At 44.3% G+C, this 17,462-nt stretch overlaps 1 protein-coding gene across 2 annotated transcripts in view; it reads right to left on the bottom strand.

Moving 5' to 3' along the window:
- SRD5A2 (steroid 5 alpha-reductase 2) overlaps nt 1-17,462 on the bottom strand; it is a 151,789-nt gene that overhangs the window by 103,076 nt on the left and 31,251 nt on the right. The window lies entirely within an intron of this gene.

The raw sequence follows: 17,462 nt of genomic DNA, 5'->3' as shown, positions 1-17,462 counted from the left end.
TCCAGATCTGACTTTTGAGGGACTGCGGATCAGGAAAGATCCCAGGCGGGACTGCTGCTTTAGAAATTGTGAAGAACTATGTAACAAGGACTAATGGTAGTAAAGTATAAGTGTACTACAATAAATAAACTGTTATGTAAAAAAAAAAAAATGTCCCGGTTTTTCATTTTCAAAATCTGGTCACCCTATGTATAAATAATGTGTGTTTTTATAAATGGATGTATATATGTGTGTGTGTATATATATGTTGTGTGCAAGTGTAGATGTATATATCTACACGTGTGTGTATATGTGTGTGTACACATAATGTGTAAATTTATACACACACACACACACACACACTATGAATCGTGTGTATACACATATTATAATCATAGTACATAGTCTGTGGCACACAGCCAGAATAGCTGGCCTGGGTGCACCTGAAACTGATTGACGTGTCAAAACATAGAGAGAAAAAAATCCAGGCACTCGCAGGGGTAGAAATAAAAAATGCTACATAGTAATTTATTTAATCAACGTTTCGGTATATACGGCTTTCTTGAGGAAGGCTCATGTAGAAGCCGAATTGTTGAATAAATTATGTTGCCTGTTTTTCAAGTCTGGTGAGTACTTGAAATTTTAGGGGCATTTTAAATGTATTGGGGGAGTGGGAGCTTTTTAAAATATATTGAGGGAGTGGGACTGTGGGGGGCTTTTTAAAATGTATTGAGGGGAGTGGGGTTATATGTATTTTGTGGGGGGAGATTGTGTGAGAGGAGAGAGGGGGAGGGGAGTGAGTGAGTGAGGAAAAGAGGGAGTAAGAGTGAGACGCAGGGGAGAGAAATACATGAGGTGAGAGAGGAAGAGGGAGTGAGATGTAGGGGAGAGAAATACATGGGAAGAGGGTGGGAAATAGAGGGGACACATGAGGTGTGAAATGTGGTGTGTGTGTGGGGGGGGGGGGGGGGGCTCGCAATATCGCCAGGGTGGGGCCCCGGACATAACTCTAGTCCTGGGCCCTGGTAAATCTGTCTGTGGCCCAGGGTGCATGTGACACACATTATTACTCTAGTATGTTGCAGCAGGACTAACGTGTTATCTCATCCTTTGTAAAGCACCAACTGATGCGTAAGTGTGTTACATATGTATGTATATGGTGCATATATGTTGTGTGTGTATATGTATATAATACATGTATAGTATGTGTGGTACATGGTACGTGTGATGTGTGTGTGATTGGGACAAATATAGTGTTTGTTTACACTGCGTGCATCTGGTGTGTGTGCATCTGTGTATGGCATGTATATCTGGTGAGCGCATCTGTGTATGGTGCATGTAACTAACTGGTGTGCGCACCTGTGTGTATGGTGTGTGGGCCACCTGGTTCTTGGGCCAGTTTGGTAGGCTTGCCCCCCGGGCTAAAATTTTGCCGGCCAGCCCGATTGGCAGCTACCAGCTAGATGTAGACACGAAAATCAGAGCATACATTCAGCATAGCCGGTACTTAGCGTGGGTCCGGAGCGAAGGACCCTGACCCTGATGTGACGTCTTTATCCGTACTTGACCGGGATTAATGCTGCCATACACTTCGAAATTGTTTATGGAGAGTGTCGTGGGTCTGGCAGGATTGGCGTGGATCGCAGCTGTAGCCTGTTTACCTCTTTCGCTCCCAACCCATGCTAAGTACTGGCTATGCTGATTTGCTGATTTGATTTATGCTTTCATTTTTGTGTTTACATCTAGTTGGTAGCTGCCAATATTGCCTGATGTCTTTTTTTTTTTTTTTCAACTTAATTTTTTTTATTGGATTTACATGTTCATACATTGTATCACAGCCCAATGTGTCATCTCCAATTACATCTTTTATAACATACAACAACAACCTTCTGACCGAAACTGAAATGCAAGCTACTAAAAACTGAAGACACTACAGACAAGACATAACAGACAAGGGATCCGGGGGAGGGAAGAGGGGGAGGGTAGGGGGGAGGGGGCGAAGGGAACCGGGGCACCGTGCTTCTTTGTTCGCTTCTATTATTGTGCAGTCCTAATAAATGATATTTGCTGTATCTACCTGGGGATGAAGCCTTCCTCTCCGCCCACTTAATGATCCTCTATAGTTGGGGCTGTCATCTACCAGTTCGTCGCTATGTCGTGTCGTATTTCTGACCCATAAAGGAGAACTCATCTAATATTATCATTGAAATATCGCGGTAGCATCAAGCCCTGGGATGTCTAACTGGGCCAGCCAAGGTACCCAGACTTTAAAAAAAATTGTGCCGGTGTCATTAACTAAACTTGTTAATTGCTCCATCCTGCAAACATGCCAAATCCTGTGTCTGATCCTAGGGATAATTGGAATCTCTTGTTGCTTCCATAATGCTGCGATCTCGCACCTCGTGGCTGTTGCAAAATGCGCGATCAATTTATGCGCCGCATTTGACAAACCCCGGATCCGTCTGCCCAAAAGGAACACCCACGGGTCCAGGGGGATCTCCAAACCGAGAATCCGCTGTATCCAGTCTGTAATTTGTTCCCAAATAGGGGCCATCTTTGTGCAAGACCACAGCACGTGTATCAAGTCTGCCACCTCCCCACATTGTTTAGGACAGAGCGGGGAGTAGCCCTTAACGAATTTAGATAATCGAGTTGGGGTGTAATACCACCGCATAAGGACTTTATATGCGTTCTCCTTTAATGTGGTGCAGATTGAGCTTTTTGCTGCTGCTTGTTCTGTCCCACTCTTCGTCCTCTAAAGTCTTCCCTAAGTCTGACTCCCAGTGTCTAATGTAACACAGTCTGGTCTCGTTGGGCGTCGCTGGACAGATCACTTCACTTCCCTATACATTCTAGATGTAAGTCCCCTTGTGTCCGTACCTCTAGAACACAGCTGCTCAAAATTAGTTCGTGCCGGTCTGATTGGTGTTTTATTATAAAAATCTCTGATCTGAAGGTATCTAAAGAATTCCTTGTTTGGTATAGCTTTTGTGGATTTAATTTACTCGAAAGTTTGTATATATTGCCTACCCTCCAGATCTTTAAGACGGGTTATCCCCGTTTGAATCCAATTTAAAAGGTTCTTGCTATTCAGTCCTGGAGCGAAGTCTGGGTTGCCGACAATTGGAGTCATCAGTGAGCCTTTGGTAGTCAAGTTAAAGCTAAATTTAGTGGCCTCCCAAACTCTTAATGAATTAGCCATGGTCTGTAGCGGTATTTCCATCTTGCGTACCCCTCTTTTGGGTAGCCAGATTATGTTTTGAAATTCAATCGGTGCACAACAATTCCTCTCCAACTCTACCCATCTCCGTAAGCTTGTATCCGTGTGCCATTGGAGAATTTGCCCTAATTGGGCTGCTTTATAATAAGTCAGCAAGCAAGGCACCGCTAAACCTCCTCTTATTGTGGGTCGCTTTAAAATACCCTTAGCAATTCTTGGGTTTTTCTTATTACAAATAAATTTCATGATTTGTAACTGTAGGGAAAGGATGTCAGACTGTACTAAAGGGATAGGGAGACTCTGGAAAAGATATAACATCTTTGGGAGGAGGTTCATTTTCACGCTATGTATCCTCCCAATCCATGAAATACTCCCCTTCATCCATGTCCTGAGATCCTCCCCCAATGTCTTAATTACCCTGGGAAAGTTTGCTTTATATAGTGTTTTGTAATCCCTTGTGAGATACACCCCTAAATATTTGATAGCGGAGGCTTGCCATTTAAAATTAAAATTGAGGTCAATCATTTTTTCTAGTTCTTTAGGTAAATTGATATTGAGGGCTTCGGATTTGGACTGATTGATCTTAAAACCCGAAATTTGGCTGAATTTGCCCAGGATACTAAATACGTTTGGGAGAGACGTGAGAGGTTTGGATAATGTTAGAATAACATCGTCGGCATATAGGGCGGCTTTGTGCATCTGATCTCCAACTGGGATTCCAGAGATGTCTGGGCTATTTCTAATGTGCGCCGCTAAGGGTTCTATGCACAGGGCAAACAGCAGTGGCGACAGCGGGCAACCCTGCCTAGTTCCGCTACTGATTGCAAATTGGTCTGAGGGGAAGCCCTGATGCCTCACTCTTGCTGTCGGGCCCTCATATAGCGCAAGAATGGCCCGCAGGAGGCGTCCCTCGAAGCCAAATGCTCCCAGCGTTTCTGTTAGGTAGGGCCAGTCTATCCTATCGAAGGCTTTCTCAGCATCCAGACTTAACACCATGGATTGTATGTTTTTCTTTTGAGCCAGATCAATCAGGTCAATGATTCTCCTGGTGTTGTCTGCCGCGTGCCTACCTCCGATAAACCCCACCTGATCCGCGTGGATTAACCTGGGAAGAACAATACCCACCCTGTTTGCTGTAAGTTTGGAGTATATTTTAATATCCGAGTTGATCAGTGAAATGGGCCAGTAGCTCTTGCAGTCTGCCGGATCCTTGCCAGGTTTGTGGATCACAGAGATTGAGGCTTGTAGCATTTGTGCTGGGAAGGAGGCCCCTGCCAGAATTTCGTTGAATAGTTTTAACATTTGGGGGCTAGTATTTTGATATAATTCTTATAATATAAATTTGAGAAGCCATCCGGCCCTGGTGCTTTGGCAGGTTTTAATTCTTTGATGTCCTCAGAGAGCTCCTCTAGCGTAAAGCCTGATGTCTTTTTGACACTATTCTCTGTATTGCATTTATATTTATTATATTTATACTATACAGATATTATTGATCAAAGTGGTTTAGTCCTTTCATCTAGTTTTACAGAAGGTAGTGTTCAGGGACTAAAAGGGAACATTTTGGGGGGTTTGCAAACATTTATAATGTTCTGTAGTTGATCATCTGTGTTACATTTTTCTGTACTAGCACTTTATTTCCCTCAGCACTTTACACTGGGACATATTTCCACTGACATATGAAACACAGCTTGTAGACCTTTAGTAGACTATTTATGTATGCTTAGCTAAATGCCTTATGAATTTTAATGTTGTTATTCTGTTTGGTTAGCTTGTCTATATTTGTCAATAAATGGTATATCTTTGAGTGCACTGTTAGGAATATCTTTTTCTCCCTGTTTTTTCATTGACTCTCTTTCATGGCAAGGGCCTGAGTGATGGGTCTGGGTCGGGAGTTTTTGCTCTTGAGGAAGTTGAGATCCTTGAGCAGAGAAAGGATCCTAGACTATGTGCCCTTGTGGACCATAATCAGTCGGAAAGAAAGCTCATGGGGTAGCTAATGTGCTTGTCTCAAAGAATCTTAGTTGTGGGCCTCAGGTCTTACCCTTTGAGTGATGGAGGAGCTAGATCTTGGTAAATCTGAATGATGTGACCTTCATGTGTGAATGTAGATAGTTCTCTTACCTTGCGAACTATAGCTTCCGTGATGTGGACATAGTGAACTCTCAATATAATGTCTAAAGGTCTGTTGCTAGCCATCGATCTTGGAGCCAGTGATCTGTGGGCTTGTCAACAAGAAAATGCTCCTCAAGAGATTTAGGTAGCAGGGAGTCCATAATAATAGTGAGACAGTTTACTAGTTAATCTGGGCTATGCTCCCTGAGATGTTTGTTATTAGGTTATTCTAGTGAGAGTGGATCTCTTCGTTTTAAGGATTTAGATCTGTGTTCTGAGGTCTGGGATCTCGGTGTCAGCTTCATGCTGATATTGAACTATGCCCTCAACTTTACTTTCTGTAGCATCAGTGTTATAACCAAGTTCATTTATCTCCTGTTTTAGATCAGGAATAGATTTATGTAATTCCTGTGAGTAAATGTGATTGCTTGTAGTTTGTTTATGTCCCATTTTGTTACAGGAGCTGACTCATTTGCATTGGTTTTTTTTATTAAGGAATGAAAGACTTCTTTGGATGGGGTCTTTTTGGTTTGGGTCTCGTTTTCAACAGTGGTCTCTCATCCTCCCTTATCCCTCTTTTTTATTTTTGTTATGGGTGTTTTTGAGTTAAGTGGTCAAAGAGAACATAGTGTGACCCCCCCAAAGTGTAGGGATGTGAGTTGATGCTGTAATCTGTGATGTTACGTAGTTTTGGGTAAGAATAAAGAGAAGGATTGTGCAGACATTCAAAAATATATATTTACAAAAAAAATTGGACTATAAAAAAGTTTAATTTATACAAAAACTCACCCCAGTGTTGAAACACCAAGAACAACCACTCATAAACCCTAACATTGAAACCATTAGTACATCTTAAAGATGGGACAGAAATAATAACATATTTAACCTCTTAAATATTGCACTTTTCATATGCCACAAAGATTTCATGCACATTTTGAATAACATTAGCTGGCATTTTGTTCTGTGACAAGGGGAGGGCGGATTGTAAATGCATTTCTTTGTGCCCCCCTCTACATGCAGCCTTCGCTGACACTGCATGCAGCAGGCCCAGGCCTTACACTTCTAAGCGTGTGCCGGCACCATCTTGCTTCTGTACGCTGCCTTGTCGCTTCAATTGCCGTAATAAAGGGGTGAAAAAACAAGGACAGCAAGATTACATTACAACTTGGCCAGGTCAAGCCAGAGGTTACAAGGAGTTTAGCCTTTTATGTGGGTACTGTCTAATCATTGTGTTTAAGGGCTAACGGCTAAAGATGACAAGATTGGGCCCAGCAGCTCTATCAGAGCAAGTCTGCTCTCCGCGACAACTCCATGATAAATTTTGATATGCAGATCATGCTCCATTATAGCAGCCCTTCTTTGCATAATCTCAAATGTATTTAAGCCCTTCTGGAGATATGGTCTCCAGAACTGAATGCAGTACTTTGGAGAGATCATACCAACGATCTATAAAGTGGCATTTCTACTGCTGATACCTCTCCCCATATAACCTCTTCCCCATTGCTAAATTACATTACTTGGCTACTTTTAAGTCAGCTGAAATAATGACTTCCAGGTCTCTTTCCTCTATAGTGGTTGACATTATAGTGCCATTAATCCCGTATGCTGCCTTTGAATTTTCGTGGCCCATGTGAATGATTTTGTCCTTCTTGGCATTTAAGTCTAGTTGCCACACTTGTCCTCTACTCTACCGAAATTATTAATCAGTATGTTTATCCCTCCTGGAGAGTCAACCCTTTTGAGCTCTGCAGGACCCCCACCCCCCATTCAACTAAGGTAAGAAAAAAAGGCTTCTTGTTTTTGCTTATAATATTCTTGCTAAACCACTACTCTTATTGCAACACACTTTCTGTGATTATGGAAAACACCTACAGTACTTTAGTTACACAAATGGAACACACCTAATTTCAGAATGCATGGTATCCAATACCAATTCAATTGCCAAGTTGTCAAGTAAGTGAGCAATCGTGTAAAAAAAGGTTGAACTTAAATGCACTAATGGTAATGCATTTTTTGTCAAAGACATTATTCTAATTACATCAATAAAGATTCATTTGAAGATTGCACTGCTTTTAGTTTTTTTGGAAGAACAAAAACAACAATAACTATACCACAGGCAACACATTAAATGTTGTTTTCATATCCATTCATTATCTGTTTAACTTGACATTATTATGTTACTGGGAGTATGAAAAAAATAACAGCGTCAAAAGGATCCAAGGCAGCCCAGAAGAAGACCAGGCCAGCCCCGGAGCTGTGGATGCTGAGTTAAACAACCCAAGGGAGGGAGGGTGGCAGGGAATGTGGGTGTGAGGAACGGGTGTAGGCTCCGCCTCTGTCAAGATCCAGTCACCTGATTGGCTCCAGCCTAAATCCTGTCTGCTGTGCAGCCCTGTGCCTGAGTGGATGACTTTGCTATTTAGGCTCAGCCCTTCTACCAGGAAGTTGGCTGAGCTTCACTTGTGGTGTCGTGCTTGTCGCAAGCACTCTTTCTCACATTGCCTTGTTTGTGCCCTTTCGGTTTTTTTCTCTTGTTTGTGCCCTGCCATGCCTTACCTTGTTCTGTCTGACTTCGCCGACTTCTCCTACCCTTGACCTGGCTAGTGACCCCTACAATCCGCACCTGTCTAATCCTTGACCTCAGCTAAGTGACCCTTATGACCCGCACCTTTCCTACCCCAACCTGGCTACCCACAACTACGAAACCCACAATTCGGACGTGGTTTTGCGGCTCCAGGTTGGTGTTTTCCATCTCCACCTCGGCCTCGCAGTACTGTCCTGTTTGTGGTGACTACCCTTTACAATATGCTCAGCCCCGCAATCAAATGTATTTAACATCCATTTGTCCTTCTCTCCCACCTTCCTTAATTACTTTTACCGAAGTGAACTGCTTTCCTCGGATTGCGGTGGTAAACCTGAGACAGCCTATATAATAAATGCTACTAGCCATTTTCCCTATATACCAATGAGCAGTGCTTGACAAATCACCCAAAAATCTACTCGTCGAACAAAAAAATCTACAGACAATATATCTATTTTAAGCACATGTCATGCAGTGCTGTATCGTCTTCATAAAACCTGGTTTTGGGTGAAGTATTTTTCACTATATACGTCATTTTTACGTGTCAATCTTCTATTTTTACATACTGTACTGATCATCCTCAATGTTCAAAAGTGTTCCCATCTGCATCAAAACCCATATAATGCTTGATTACATTTGTACTTACAAGTAGTTATGTGGAGAATCCCCATATAATGCCCCATATAAACCCATATAATGCTTGATTACATTTGTACTTACAAGTAGTTATGTGGAGAATCAATGCATCCTATTGGCTAATGGTTTGGGTCACATGGTTAAATACTGTAGGAGTGACAGATTGTAATGCACGAGCAGCACGGTGACGTGACAATGCGCGGCAGCTCACACCCGCATTGTGATGTCATCGCTGGAACCTTCCTTCCGAGCCCTGGTTCTCTTCCCCCCCTCCCGCCGCCACCCCAGCAAGTGACATCAAACCCGCTGGCAGACCAGTGCTCCCAGCGAGAACCCGGCCTCCCATTGTGAAAATGCAGCCAGATCATTCATTGAGATCAGGAACCCAGCCTCCCATTGTGATAATGCGGACCATGACCTTATATAGATTCAGAACCCGGCCTCCCATTGTGATGTTGCATTCGCTCACTCTTTCAGCTCCAGATCCCGGCCTCCCATTGTGTGGATACAATTTCATTCATTCAGCTCCGGAACCCGGCCGCCTCTTGTAATAATGCGCCCAGTCACTTTTATAGATCCGGAACCCGTCCCCCCTTTGTGCTGATGAAGCGCCCATTGATTGTAGTGTAGGGGTCCCGTACTCCTAGCTCAGCACCCGACACCGTGCTGACAAAGCGCCCATTGTCCCCTACAGTGTACAACACCGCCACACACGGTGCTGAAGCCAAAGTCACCGCTCAGCGCCCCTCCTCCTCACCATGCTCCTCTCCCAGCACCACATCGAAAAACAAGCGCGGGTTGGCAATGTCGGCCGGCCGGTTAGTGGGGCAAGGGTTAGACATGTTTCTCTCTGGCTGTAGATCTCTTGGATCACCAGCTTCTCAGCAGCACCTGAGCACACTTCCGCTCCGGGGGGTCGGGACATTCTTGACATTGAGACGTCACATTGGCATGGCAACGCTGTGTCATTTGACACCGCGTGGCCATTTGTAATGCTAAAAATGCCAGTAGACTCAGCACCCAGCTGCCACCACAGATCATTGTTTCGGATGGGGGGGTTACAATTCATCTCCAAGTTCTGGCGGGCCTTTTGCCAGGAACTCGGAGTTTCACTGCATTTCTCGTCTGCCTATCACCCCCAGTTGAATAGACAGACAGAGCGGATGAACCAGTACCTCGAACAATTCATCTGCTGTTTTGTGTCCGAGACTCTGGATGACTGGGCCGATCTATTGCCATGGGCGGAGTTCTCCCATAACAACCTACGGAACGAGTCACCGTTCTTTTCTAACTATTGGTTTCATCCCTTTGCACTTCCTTCATCTGGGATCCCAGTGGTGGATAACTGGATTCAGCAGATAAAGGAGCTATTGGGGAGGATCCAGGAAAACCTTTGGAGAGCCGTGACCACCCAGAAGAGGCAAGTGGACAGGCATTCTTGTGCTGTCCCGGTATACAACCCCGGACGGTCTGGATGTTGACTAAAAATATCAGGTTGAAAGCACCTACTGTGAAGCTGTCTCCAAAATTCATTGGCCCTTTCCCTAGCATTGGGAGGGTCAAGCCGGTGGCATACTGGCTGCACCTCTCAGCCTCGATGAAAATCCTGGCTGACTTCGATGTATCCCTCCTGAAACCTCACGTAAAAGAGACCCAGCTTCCTCTGCTCCCATGCCTCCTCTGGAACCTGTGCTGGTGGATTGGTAACAAGAATTTGAAGTCCAGACTGTTCTTGACTCCAGAATGTCCAGAGGGAAGCTGTAGTATCTGGTTAATTGGAGGTACAATACTTTGGACCTGAAGAACAGTCCTGGATTCCCCAGGGTCAACTCTATGCCCCCCATCTGGTCCGGGCCATCCACTGGAGATTTCCATCAAAACCATCTCTGGAGCACCCGGGGGTCGCTCCTGAAGGGTGGTACTGTGAGGATCGGGGCAAGCTCTACCCCTGTCAAGCTCAAGTCGCCTGATTGGCTCCAGCCTGATTGGATGACCCTGCTATTTAGGCTCAGCCCTTCTACCAGAAAGTTGGCTGTGCATAATCACTTGTGATGTTGTTCTAGTCTCAAGCACTTTCACCTTGCCTTATTTGTGCCCTGCCTTGCCTTGTTCTATCTGACTTCGCCGACTTCTCCTACCCTCAACCTGGCTAGTAAGTCGCGAATGATGCCACAGAAGCCTGCTCCCTCTCAGGCCACGCTGCATTGAAATACTTTAAAAAGTGCAAGGGTGGATGTAGGAAGGGAGCAGGTGTAGAGACTGGGGCGAAGCCAAGGACACTGGTGAATGTTGATGAGATGGCACTGTGGCTCCACCGTTACCCAAATAAGGTAGCGGCGGAGAAGCTGGAGGTAGCCTTTAAAAGTGGTTTCTGTATCCCCTTTAGGGAGGTCAAGGTCCCATTGTGTAGGTGGAACCTGAAATTTCTGGAGACGCACAGGGAAGTAGCGACGGTGAAGTTGGAGAAGGAAATGAAAGCAGCTAGGATCATGGGCCTGTTTTCTCATTGTTCGTTGTCCAAAGAAGGAGTCAAGCTTTTTTCATCTAAACCATCACCTGTCATAACCGCAGGGGTTGGCAATGAATGATGGGATTTATAACTTATTTGTGGATCTCTGCCTTGCATGTTTTTATTTTGATATGTTCAGCTCATTCTTGGAATGGGCTGTTTGGGATGTAGCCAGAGTTGGGGGCATCCTTCACTATCGAGATAATTTTTTAATTGAGAGATGGGACGGTTCTGATATACAGTGTGCGGGAGGTTAATGGTGTAGTTCCAGGAGTTGATAGGCCTTTTTTGTGTGCCATTGGTGAAGGAAAAGTCAGAGGGCTGAATGGTGGGTATCAGCTTCCTGTAAATTGAGATTGATACGGTGAAATTGAGTATCGTCTTCTGCCCAAGAAGCTGGCGGACCTGAGGGCTCTGGTGAGAGAATTTATTGGTTTAAAGAAGACCACATTGAGGCGGTTCCATTCTCTTCTGTGTCACCTCAATTTTGCGACTGGAGTCCTGCTTATGGGTAGGGTCTTTGGGAGGCGCTTAGCGTTTGAGATGGCGGAAGTGAAATCACTGCACCACATCATCAGGGTTTCAAGGAATGTGAAAGGGGACCTTAGAGTATGGGATGCTTCTTTGGGGCGATACAATGGCAGGAGTCTGGCATTACAGGGGGTAGTGGAAAGCCAGCAAATAGAGATCTTTACGGAGGCATCAGACGCGATTTTGGGGCATTCTTTGCAGGCCGCTGGTGTATGGAGCATTTGCCTAATGGATTGGGCACAGCAAGGGTTAATGAGGAACCTAACTTTCCCTCTGATTGTGGTAGTGGAGCTCTGGGGATAGAACTGGCTAACAGGTAAGTTATCATTAGGACAGATAATATGGGGGTGGTTGCGGCTAAGAACAGGATATCAGCATCCTCCCGAGTAGTGATTAGGTTGCTGAGGTTGTTGGTCTTGAAATATTTGCACCATAATATATGGTTCAGGGCAAAGCATGTCCCGGGGTTAGAAAACAGGGTAGTAGACGCTCTCTCGTTTTCAGTTTGCAGCATTCTGGGAATTGGTTCAGGACGTGGCCTCGGCGGGGGAGCCTTGCCTGCGGGGGCGATGGCAGGAGGCAGTACAGGACTAATGGAGTTGGTGTGGGCATCAGTAGCCCTGGGTGTCTGAATACAGTAAGGCAGGGGTGCTCAAATAATTTGAACAGCGTCCCCCTTGCCTGCCCCCTCCCCCCCCATGCTCGCACCCCCCATACCTCTTTTGCCAGGGTCTTGTGACGTCACGTCCCTGCATCGCCATGGCAACCAGCGGCAGATGACGTCGCGGGGTCATGTGATGTCACGTCACATGACCCAAAAAGTATGTATAGATATAGGATAAAGTATCTGTTGTCTAAATTTAGCATAGGTTGAACTTGATGGACGTACGTCTTTTTTCAATCTTATCTACTATGTAACTATGTAACCCGCAGCACATTTTACGCCGTGTTGCCATGGCGACGCGTTACACCGAGCTTCTGAATCCCTGTAAGTGAAGTTGCAGAGGTATCACGCGATCTCCCAGCATTTAATTTAAATGCCTTGGGGAAGAGCGTAGGGCCTCTGTAACCACCACGACCCCTCCCTCCCCCCGAAAAATCACGCACCCCCAAGTTTGCGCACCCCTGCACTAAGGCATGGTTAGGGAAGGACGAAACTTAAAATAGCTACTCTCTGTACCTATTAACACAGATAGACAATACAAAGGGGTCGGGTGCACCAAAGGGACAACATATAATAAAAATAAAGGGAGATCCTAGAAAGGGTCTTAAAAAAGCCCCTATTTCAGTGCTCTCACAGGCCCCAAGCAAGAGGCAAATATTATAGCATGTCCACAGAAATATTGATATCTTCAAACAAATGTGTGGGTGAACAATATCACAAAGATACTAGAGGGGAAAAACAAACAAAAAAACTCTTGCTCTCACAAGGAGAGAGAAAGGAAAAAACAGTCTAGTGGAATGCCACCAAGGTGTTGGTGGGCTACAGTATAACGATGTGGTATGGGAGGCCGGGTATGTACGTTTTAGTATTAGGAGATCGAGGACGGATCAGACGGGAGTAAATAGGTGGCTCACCCTGTGAAGGTTGAAGGGCAGTGGGATTTGACCTGTAAGGCAGGTGGGGAAGTACCAACAATGCAGTCCTGTGTGTGGTGCCTCTTCCTTTTTGGTACATAAGGACGGTTCTCCTTTGGCCCGTTTTCAATTTGGGATGGTTTTAAAGAAAATTGCTGAAAAGGGGGGTTTAAGGAGTTGAAAATTAGTTCCCACGCTTTTAGGATTGGGGCGGCGTCAGAAACCGCCAGGTTGGGACCAGGGGAGGCATGAATTAATGACTTTAGCAGGTTATCATTGGGACATTTTAGAGGTTATATTAGGCAGTGTAGATTCTTAAGAATGTTAGTGGTTGATTTATGTTATCTGTGTTTTGCACAGATCCCTGCCCCCTCTGGAAGCATCGCTGTACAGTGACTCGTATGTTAATTGGATGGGGAATCGAACAGTTCCAAGGCCAGGGAAGAGACCGCTGGATTTGAGGGGAGACCCATCAGGATGTTATGGGTTGGTATTAGTGGTATGAGGAGGAACCAGTTGCTATCCGAGAAGTAGCGTAGGGGAAGGTCGAGGACCATCCTGATATAGTGCTATTGCACCTCAGGGGAAACTCTCTGGCGCTGGTCCAATCAGTGCAGTTGATGCGAAATATGCAGTGGGACGTTTAGCCTTTAGTGTTACACGTCAAATCCATGGTAAGGTCAGAGGTGTCCCCTAGGTTGAAGTGGTACAGGGCAGCCTTTGTGCGGGAGCTAGGGAATGTAGCAGTAAAGCATGTTGTTTGGAAGGTGAGCTTAAAGGTTAGTTCTGGGATGATGGGGTTCACCTTTTGGATATCAGGAAAGATACATTGATCCTGGCATGGCAGGGCACACTAGAGAAGGCGGCGATGCACGTGGCAAATTGCAAGGACAGTTTAAGGTTGGATAAATAACCTTGCTAAGTAGTGTAACACGGGAGGAGTACTCGTCAGTATTGGCTCCTTGTGGTGAGGTGATGGACCTCGTAATTGAAAGTTTGGGGAATGCGGTGCCATTCCCGGCGGGAATGGGATTGTCTTTCCATATGGTGTTTTGTGCCATGTGGCCTGTGCAGCGAGTGGTGATGTGGGCACGAGCAGAGGGAATCCCTTGAACTTTTGGTTCATGGTAACGGAGCAATCTGGCTGGATCCCTAGTCTGGTTAATTGTTGTGTTTAATATGTTATGTTTAATATGTTATGTTTAATATGTTGTTGTTGTTGTTATTCATAAAGCTGTAACTAGTTTATGCACCCAAGTAGTATATGGTGTGTTTTTTGTGACTCGTGGGAACCAATTCCACACTCTGATTGGCTTGTGACACAGCGGCAATCTTGGATTTAGTGACGTCATGTTAAAGGGAATGATGCCAGCCAATCAGAATGGCTGTGCTTAATTTGCCTTTAAGATGACGTCACTAAATCCAAGATGGCCGCAGTGTCACAAGGTAGCTCAGCCAATCAGAGTATGGAATTGGTTCCCACGATCTGATTGGCTGAAATACCATGTGACGCCGGCTTCGTGACGTCATCTTAAAGGCAAATGAAGCACAGCCATTCTGATTGGCTGGCATCATTCCCTTTAAGTGACGTCATGTCAAAAAAAAAAAATTAAAGTCAGAACATGGTTTTAACAGCCAATCAGGTGGCTGTTAACCATTTTGAGGCTAAATGTGACATCACAAGCCCTATTTAAGGCCGGGACGCTACATTTGAGCCCAAGAAACCGACGAGACAGCATCGGCTGGGATTTAACATGGGGTATTTTGGATTGACAGATGAAGAAAGAAGATAAAGAAGATCAAGAAATAGTTACAGATGAAGATAGAAGAAGGTGATTAAAGAAAGAAAAAAGAAGATTGGGGTACCTGAGCCGGATCTTCATGGCGAATGGCATCGGATGTTGTTGGAGGGCTTCAAAGTACGTGAGCTTCCTGTTACCCCGGGAGTCGGAGGGCCACCGCTTCTAATGGTAAGTAAGATATTCAATGTTTGTAAATGTCTCTTTTTACAGGTCTATTCTTTGGATGTGTTTTTTGATTTTTTTGGGGAAGGCACATTGACTGATAATATATTAATCTGTACCTCTTTACGGTACAGATTAATACATTATTATGCCAATATTTGAGGGGCATTTCTCGCTTGGTATTGCTGTTGCTTTTTTTCATTTCAGTTTATTATGTGGATGTCATTGTTTGTTTGTTCATGCGTAATGTAATAAAAGGTTTGCGATTAGTGTTCGTTTGTACTTAATGTTATATTATGTTAGCTAATGCATTTTATGGTTAGTTCAGATATTGTTAGAATTTCTTTCTTTCTATTTTACTGTTTAAATTCATTAATGTTGGAGTAATTCATTGTTTGGATTGGTTAGTGTTACTTTTCATTTTGAGTTGGTTTAGGAATTAATTGGTTTGATTGGTTAATGGTTTAATTAATTAATTGTTGATGTTGTTATTGCTTGTATTGATTGGATTAGCTGGCTACTGTTTTTATTTAGTGAAGTGTGTTTTTTGGGAGTTTAGTTAGGTTTTATTATTGCGTGTCATGTGTATTAATGTATTGTCATTAGGGTGCCCATTGAGTGCTATAGAGGCTTATCATGCCCATATTATTATTATATGGGTATGATGTACCACTATACTACTTAAAAGGTATAGGGTGGGTATAGTCAGTCAGGGGTGGGTGCTTAGGCCTCACGGATGGGTGAAGGGGGTATTAGCCCTAAGGATGGGTTTCTAGACCTTATGGGGGGGGGTAGCGTTTGGGTTAACCCCTTTATTACCTTAGCGGTATTAACCGCTAAGGTAATGAAGGGGTTAACTCCTCCCGCAACCCCCCCGCAATGCCTAAACAGCCACTTAGGGCCAAATTCCCCCTTCACCCACCCTCGCTAGCCACAGTATTGTATTGTATTGTATGTCTTTACAGTAAGCCTGGCACAGGTGTTTAACGCCTTCATTGCCTTAGCGGTTAGCCGCTAAGGTAATGAAGTTGCTGTACATGCATTTTTCCTGCATCGGATGCATGCTGGGAGGGGTCCGGAGCTGCTATTAATGGCTATAAGCTCCGGAGACCCCCGGCATTAATCCGAGGCAGGAAAGGGACCTGATTTTTTCTAAGTCCCGACACATTGCAGCTCATCGAGGCATCTCCCCACCAATTTACCTAAAGTTTGTGGTGTATTGGATTTGGGGAGAAGAACGCCTTTTAGGGCTGCGATGGGCTGCGATAGGCCGCGACAGCCGACTCGTGGGTATCTGAATCGCGCGAGTTTATGATCCTTCAGAAAATGGTCGATAAGCGGCTGATCGCCGCTCAATTGGCGGATTTCTGTTGGTGATAAAATTTTGCGTCAATACAGGCCGTTATCGAGCACTTATCGAGGCTTTCTGAATACGAGTAGCCATTTTGGTCGATAAGTGCTCGATAAGGGCCTTATCGAGTCTTTCTGAATGAGGCCCAAAGAGTCGATGTCTCTCTCTCTCTTTCTATGCAAATCTCGCAGTTTATTGAACCATTAACTTTGAGAGACTTCCTCATTTGTATAATAATTTAGCATCGCGTATGAAATGTCAAAGTCACAAAACAAATAAGAGTGTTCACACGGTTTGAACTTGTGAGTGCGCTTTAATGATTGTGACAAGATACATAGCGTTCTTTAATTTACCGCTCAATGGCACATTTTCGCGCTTTTCATGAATAGGGTCCAGAAAATCCTAATAGTAGTTACTTGAGATGTGTACATTTTTTGCTGAACTTTGCAAATCAGGAGAGCTTGCTGTTTTTGTTCACTAATAATGTCACGGAAATGGCAACCGTGGCAAAATGTTTTTGACTATCTTGAAAAGTAAATCTGAAAGGTCACGTGGCCATCTCTACACTGCCATTTTTGTGAAATTGCAGCAAAGTGTTGAAATTGGCATGATTCCAAGCAGTGCAAATTTTCCAATAACTTAGCAAAACCTGAGATTTAGGCAAAGAACGGCAACACATATTGCATAGCAAATTGGAAGATATTTACACATCTCTACTAGTTTCATACAGAGGTCTATTTAACAAAGAGCGAGTATAGTTCTGAGAAAAAGACACGTCCGGGTATATGTATCAATGAATATAATGCCATTGAGACCCATATTTACTTAGCAGTACTAAACCACAAGGATCATTCAATGAATGGGTTGTATGGTAACTTACCACTTCAAAAATATGGCCAAGTGTTTTGATAAACTGAACCATTACCTGCTTTTGGCAGTAATAAAAGTTTGTTAATCAAACTTCTTATATTTAACACAGATTATTAGTTAAAGAGGTTTAG

This window comes from Ascaphus truei, chromosome 4 (genome assembly GCF_040206685.1).
Source record: "Ascaphus truei isolate aAscTru1 chromosome 4, aAscTru1.hap1, whole genome shotgun sequence".
NCBI lineage: Eukaryota > Metazoa > Chordata > Amphibia > Anura > Ascaphidae > Ascaphus > Ascaphus truei.
This window is presented reverse-complemented; position numbering and strand designations above follow the sequence as displayed.